This window comes from Myxocyprinus asiaticus, chromosome 1, assembly GCF_019703515.2.
Source record: "Myxocyprinus asiaticus isolate MX2 ecotype Aquarium Trade chromosome 1, UBuf_Myxa_2, whole genome shotgun sequence".
NCBI classification, from domain to species: domain Eukaryota; kingdom Metazoa; phylum Chordata; class Actinopteri; order Cypriniformes; family Catostomidae; genus Myxocyprinus; species Myxocyprinus asiaticus.
Genome location: NC_059344.1, coordinates 63,192,490 through 63,199,914, shown reverse-complemented (window position 1 = coordinate 63,199,914; position 7,425 = coordinate 63,192,490). Strand labels below are relative to the sequence as shown.

At 40.3% G+C, this 7,425-nt stretch overlaps 1 pseudogene; it reads left to right on the top strand.

Moving 5' to 3' along the window:
- Positions 1 to 2,287: 2,287 nt before the first annotated feature.
- LOC127440225 (malonate--CoA ligase ACSF3, mitochondrial-like) overlaps positions 2,288 to 7,425 on the top strand; it is a 67,687-nt pseudogene continuing 62,549 nt past the window's right edge.

The window sequence follows — 7,425 nt, the reverse complement described above, 5'->3', positions numbered from 1 at the left end:
TGAAGGCCAGTGCTGTTCCTGACATATGCAATGAGACGAGGGGCAGACAGGAGTCAGGTCCAGTGATACGTCTGTGGCTTGGTGAGGATCCCTTATCCCCCTACAACTGCACATATGCTCACAACATGAACAGTTGGACGTGGCCGTGGGCTAAACTGGGTCAGGCCAGCACAGATGGAGCCAAAGTCCCAGTGGGTCACAAGAAACTGAACAAAAAAGAGAGCTGCTGCTTTTGAGTCTTGATAGATATAATCTGTCTCTCAAAACAACACAAAAACAAAACCTTTAAAGAAAATTCAATCCAATCTGGGTTGTGTGGTTCTGCGGATGCCAGTGTCTAGATGACTTAAAAAACAATGCTTGACACGTTTTTGTCAAATGTGTTGCCTGATGTTGCCTTCGCTGCTCCATTCTGGTGTAACCAAGCACGCCCTTCCCATCCGGCTCGACAAGAGCAGAGCTCACTGTTTAATTTATTCAAATGCTGAGATGCTCTAGTGGTTTTGCAACTTTTGCAACATTTAAAGAACATGACAGTTATCCTTGGAGAGACCAAAATTATGCAGGAGGAGCGCTTGTAACTGCTTTAGAGAGCTGATATATGTAGAACAGAAGGTTTGGGGAAACTCTTAGAAAATCAAACAAGGACAGCCCTCATGGTTGATATATTAAGGCACAGTCCAATGTAAATGACGATGTTTGACATATGGAGAACACAATATACTAAAGCTTGACACAGTTCCATGCAAAGAGCACTGTTTTTCTTATTCCAATAAATTAAGCATTACAAAGTAATTATGGAACCTGATAGCACACATGCATTAACCATATGTCTATTTGATGTGTATGAAATATGTGTATAAGATGCAGGGCTGGATAGGGAGTGCTGGGGTGCCTAACCATAACCCTAACCTAACCCTAACCCCCAATTTATCCCTATATTCCCCCTTCCCCAAGTACAAGTGAAGCAAAGAATCAAATTGTTTCATCATGGCGCTAACCCTAATGAAAATACGCTGGAATGGAAGACATGGTGGTCTGGTCTGCCCAAAAAATGCTGACGGACCGGCAGGTCATTTTTAGCTGGGTTTTTAGCCCGTATTTTACTATTATATTAATATTGTAGTTACCGTGACTGCAGCAACCAAGGTTAATTTTGTAACTACTATGGTTTTACTAAACATACCATGGTTAAACTATGGTTACTGTAGTCCATGGCTAATTTTTGTAAGGGAATGTCACTCTAATTCAATATATAACTATCAGATTGTTATATAGCTTAAAATATTTTCTTCATCTGGATCTTTTTATTCATCTGGAAGCTATTCTTTAAAGGCAGATGGTTAATTGCATTAAAACTATGGTTTCTGCCAAAAAACATGGTTACTACAATATTACTATAGTAAAACTGTGATGCAATCTACACACAACAAATGCCGAGCCGATGTACAACATAGTTAGCTACTTTTTGTTAGTAGCATGTAGTGTAGCTAACTACTTTTTTTAAGTGTAGCTTGAGTGTGGTTCAACTAATTCAAGTTATGAGTAGCTTGTAGCTATAGTTTCAAAGTAGCTTCCCCAACACTGCGTAATAAGGCACAGTAGAGAGCCTCAAGGAACTTCTTGATGGCATAATCCAGGCAAGGGTGTCTTCACATATCATATGTTGTAACCTACGACTTTCTTTATGCTTTTTCGAATTTCAAAAGGAAAACTCCACACTCATAAGTATGGGCAGGCAACAACGTTTGCAAATGCTGTAAGTTCCTAAAGAGTACAAAGGTTTCCACATGTTAATGAGGGTGAACTTCCTCCAGAGACCAGAATCCTAATGTTGAATTAACTTCGCCCAGATGCGTTGCACGTGTCTGTGAGTGGCACGAACCTCGCATGTGTTTACACAACTGTATATCTTGGAAACATGTCAAGTTTTGCAGCTGCAGTGCCAAAGAATTCATCGCCCAGGAGAAGCCACAGGTAGTTGATGAAGTGGCAGTGCCAAGCATCCCAACTGGCGAAGACAAAGCGCAGCTGCTGAGAGTCAACGCAGCCAGATGCCGCTGCTGACGTGCCATGTGTTCCTAGAGGGGCAAGGGGGGGAGAGTGAGGCGCTTGCCAAGACTTTCTCATCTGGTGCCAACCTGACACATGTTTTTGGAACACCCCTTGATTTCCGTTCCCTGCTCACTCACAGAATCCTTCAGAAAAGAGGGGGCTTCCCGTTTCTCCCTCAATTTTCAATGATTCCTGTGCCAACCAAATGGGAAGCTGGCGCCCACTGCCGGACATGATACCTGCTAACACAGCGACTATGAAGATACTGGGCTGGCGGACAGCCATTGCTGCAGTGCATCAAACGTAAGTTCACCAGCTTGCCTTCTGCTCTTCGATCACCTTTCACCCTTCTCTCTGATCAGATATCTTTGAAGATCATCTGGAATTTCAAAATTTGTGCCAAGAACAATGCTCCAAGCATCCAAGCCTGATAACATTGAAAAGAAAATCATGTTTGATTGTCAATATTCCTCAAAACAAGAAAGACGTCCACTTGGAGTTCAAAACGAGTCCACTTGGAGTTTCAAACGCAATACGATGCACTGAGAATCCATGTTTCATCTCAGCCTCCAGGAGGGTATCCTTGCATCAAGCTCTTTCTCTGGATGTGAATGGATCGTTCACTGACGATACTATTTCTCAAACTGGAGGGGAGATTCTCAGACAAAGCTTCCAGTTTGCAGGAACATGCCATCCCTGTTTGCCACGGAGGGGTTTGGGGAAGTGGGAACTTTTTGAATGAGTGCCATGTCGGAACAATTCTTATTTGAGGCCCGCGACTGCCAGCTGGTGGCTAAGTGCGCCCGTGCTGTGAGCTGATGCCAAAACCAGTTGGCATGATGAAGCTTGGGTGAGAACAGTGTGATGGCTAAATATACACTTAGATATCAGTCCTGACCAACTTCAGTCCATCTGTCTGTCTGTCTCTGTCCCCATTTTTTTTAAATATCCATTACCAGTCAAAATTTTCACACACCTACTAATACATTCTGTATTAGTGCTGTTTTTCACTATTAAGTATAATAGAAAAGTCATCAAAACTATGAAATAAAACAAATGGAAGTATTGGAATTACGTAGTGACCATGTTAAACATGTTATAAATATTAAACAAATCAAAACTATCATACATCTTAGCTTCTTCAAAGTAGCCAAACTTTGTCTAGATTACAGCTCTGCACACTCTCTCAACCAACTTCACGAGGCCCATCCTGAGATGCCTTTTAAACAGTATTGAAGGCTTTTCCTTTATTGTTTGGTCCAACTTGCCCATTAAAAAAAAAAAAAAAAAAAAATGTAAAAAAAAAATTGTAAATAAATGTAAATGTAGACCATTTCTATTTGTCTTGAAAAAATATTAGGAAATATTATAGCATAAGCCTTTGGATCAAAAGGTTTTTAAAGGTACAATTAACCCAATATATGAAACTTTGTCATAATTTATGCAAGTTGTTATTCCTCACTACAATGACTTTTGTTTTTCTTTGAAAATTAATTTTTATTTTTGGGGGAACTGTCCCTTTAAGATCATGAGCAACAAAAATTCAGTCAAGCATCCAAACTTTTTACTAGTAGTTTAAGTATTAAAAGTTAAAAACAGTAGTATGATATTCCAAAGACAGGCAGAAATTACTCACTACAAACTGCAATATGTCTTTAAATCTAATGGTATCCTTACCATTAGATTTAAAGACATATTGCAATTTGTAGTGAGTAATATCTGCCTGTCTTTGGAATATCCTACTACTGTTTTTGCAGTTTACAAATCTGTCTGCCCATCCACCCACCTCCCTTTGTGACTGTCTGTCTGTCCATCTCTCTGTCCATCTGTCTATCTGTCCGTCTGTCTGTCTGTCTGTCCATCCATCTGTCTGTCTGTCCGTCCGTCCGTCTGTCTGTCCATCTGTCATCTGTCTCTCTACGTATCTGTCTGTCCATCTCTGTCTGTACATATGTCTATCTGTCCATCTATCTGTCTTTCTGTCTGTCTTTCTATGTATCTGTCTGTCCGTCTCTCTGTCCGTCTTTCTATCTGCCCGTCTGTCTGTGTTTCTGTCCGTCCATCCATCTGTCCATCTGTCTGTCTGTCTTTCTCTCTATGTATCTGTCTGTCCAGCTGTCTGTTCATCCATCCATTTGTCTATCTGTCTGTCTGTCTGTCTATCTGTCTTTCTGTCCGTCTGTCTATATGTCCATCTGTCTGTTTGTCTATCCGTCTGTCTGTCTTACCATCTCTCTGTCTATCTGTCCTACTCTCTGGGTACCTGTCCGTCTGTCTGTCTGTCTACATATCTGTCTGTCCTTCTGTCTGTCTCTCTGTCTGTCAGTCCATCTGTCTGTATTTCTGTCTGTCTGTCCATCCGTCTATCTCTCTGTCTGTCTGTCTGTCTGTCTGTCTTTCTATCTATGTATCTGTCTGTCCATCTGTCTGTTTGTCCATCCATTTGTCTCTCTTTCTGTCTAGCCACCTATCTGTCTGTCCGTCTTTCTGTCCATTCACTGTCTGTCTGTCTATCTACGTATCTGTCTGTCTAACTGTTTGTCAGTCCGTCTGTCTATCTGTCCATCTGTCCGTCTATCAGTCCATCTGTCTGTCTGTCTCTCTATCTAGATAATCAATATGGCATAAATAGTAAGCAGTATGATAGTATGCTATTCTGAGCTTTGTCATTGTAGGCGAGGCATTACATGGTATATACTGCGCAGTGAGCGCTTCTTAATTTGCTTAATTTAAATCTTTTTTACTGCTTGTTTTTGTTTTTATTTACTTTTTATGTTCTGTATATTCATATTTGTTTTCTTTAATTTCTTGTTCCCATGTTTAGACTGATGATCAAATGGTAAAGTTTGTGGGCTGCTTCTGTGTGCTCAAATATCATGCTGTCCTTACACACTTCCTGGTCTTCAGGGTGGTCTTGCTGTAAAGCCTGCAGAAGACCCCTGAAGTGGCTCCTGAGAAATATTGAACAGTGAGCACATGCGTCATCCAGCCTCAAAATCACTCCAGCCGGAGGGAAGGTGGCTCCGGTTTTCTCCAAAGCTCCAACATATGGAGACGATGTGGCCATTACCGATCACAGTGGGAGCCACACCTACCACTCGCTCTACAAAAACAGCAAAAGCCAGACATGATGTATTACCAAAGTGCTCACCTGTCAATCAGGAGACCTGCAGGGCAAGCACATCTCATTCCTGTGTGCCAATGACACATCCTACACGGTGGCCCAGTGAGCATCCTGGATGTGCCATTGCCTGTACAGGAAATATCCTCAGAGAGAGCTGAAATATGTAATCGCAGACTCAGAGAGCTCACTGCTGGTGGCCGGACAGCTTTTCACGGGCACCTTGGAGCCGATGGCCCAGAAACTCAGGCTTCTCTGCCTGGAGCTTCCCACCATGTCCATCCTAGAGACTCTGCAGTCAGAGGACATGCAGTGACTGCCTGGGGAGAGCATCTCAGACTGGGTGGAGAGGCCAGCCATGCTGATCTACACCAGTGGAACCACAGGCAGACTGAAGGGAGTGCTACACACCCACAGCAACTTGCAGGCCATGGTGAATAAATGTTTTATGCTGTATGCAAATACATGCTCTCAAAAAGATGCAGCTTTGTCTTGTGTTTAAACCAGTGATTATGGGTTCGTACACATTTTGATTTTGATTTGTTAAACCTTTCAACATTTTATGGTGGTCAAAAGATTAAAATATTATTATTTTTTATTTTTATTTTTTTAAATTAATAGGTTAACAGTTACTTTTTAGGGAAAGAAAACAAAATAATATGTGTAGCTTATGACAGACAGATATCTAGATAGATACTAGATAGACAGACAGACAGACAGACAGACAGACAGAACGATCGATTGAACCATAGATGATAGACAGACAGACATCTAGATAGATAGATAGACAGACAGACAGAACGATCGATTGAACCATAGATGATAGACAGACAGACATCTAGATAGATATATAGACAGACAGACAGACAGGACATCTAGATATATGGATGGATTGATGGATAGACCGGTGGACATCTAGATAGATACCAGACAGACAGACAGACAGATAGATAGACAGATAGATAGACAGATAGATAGACAGATATTAAATACATTCATGATCGATGACACATAGAATCAAATGAGATCATCAGAAGTTTGGTCCACTTTGATTTGAAGCAGTTGTTGTATGATTTTAATGCAGTTTTATGTAAAGTAGTTTTACGTTATATTTGATGAGAACTGTAGCTGTGGAATGAGAGCCCCTCCCTCCACAGATGTCACTGCGTTCTTTTACTTTTGTTCCACTTGAGCTCTCTGAATAATCACTCAGATTATTTAATTTCATGCTGCACTCAAGGCACTGCAGTTTTTCCCCACCAAAATTGACCTGCATTTCCAATAGGGTGGAAAATTAGATCACTCTCAATTAAGGGGGGCTTCATCTGTCAAGCTCAAGCTTGTGTGTTCCTCAAAGGCTGGACGGAGCTGCCGCTGGTCAACCTCACAACTTACCACTGTTACACACACTCACATGCTTTATGTCTTGTGTACATGTGGAACTAACCTGCCTCTATTGTTTGTCAAATTTAATTTTACACAATTATAATTTTTTTTTTTAAAATATATACATTTTTAACTAAACATAGGCATGCAACGTGTCCTGCACGTTTGTGTTACAGACATAAATGATATCACAATTCATGCAGCTTGTAAAGAAGTGTGCTATTACTTTTCAAACCCTTTCACACATATTTTCTTACGATTAATTTTGTATGACTTCAGAAATCAATGGCATTTAATGGGAAAATCTTGATTTTTAATTACATTTTTCATTGAGGTGACTTTTGTGTGATTTGAGCAAGCTGTGACATTCAATATTTAATTTTCCTCCCACCAAAACTGTTGTTGGGATACAGCTCAGAGTGTCAGTTTATGTTGTGTAGTTTTTACCATTTATAATAGAAAGATTTATTGTTCTATTGCCGTAAACAAACTGGGTCTCTGAAGGCTAAGCAATTGAACCTAAAAAATTCAGCATATATCAGAACAAAAAAATGGTTGAACACCTTAGCATTACCACTAAGAACACTTTGGCATAGCAGTGCCCTGGTAACCACCCTATTGGTTTTGCACTGGAGAGCTCCTTTTCTTTGGAAAATGCAAAAATCTACTTTCTTTTCAAGATTGTTCTTTTATAATACATAATAAATATATTCATATTCATTCATTTAATATACATTTCTTACATTGAAATTCATGTAATAGTTAATATATTTGGTTTGATGTATGAATATATAAACTATTTGTAACGTTGCTGGAACTGCTGACAATGATGGGAATGACGAAGACGTGAAGATGAAGAACCC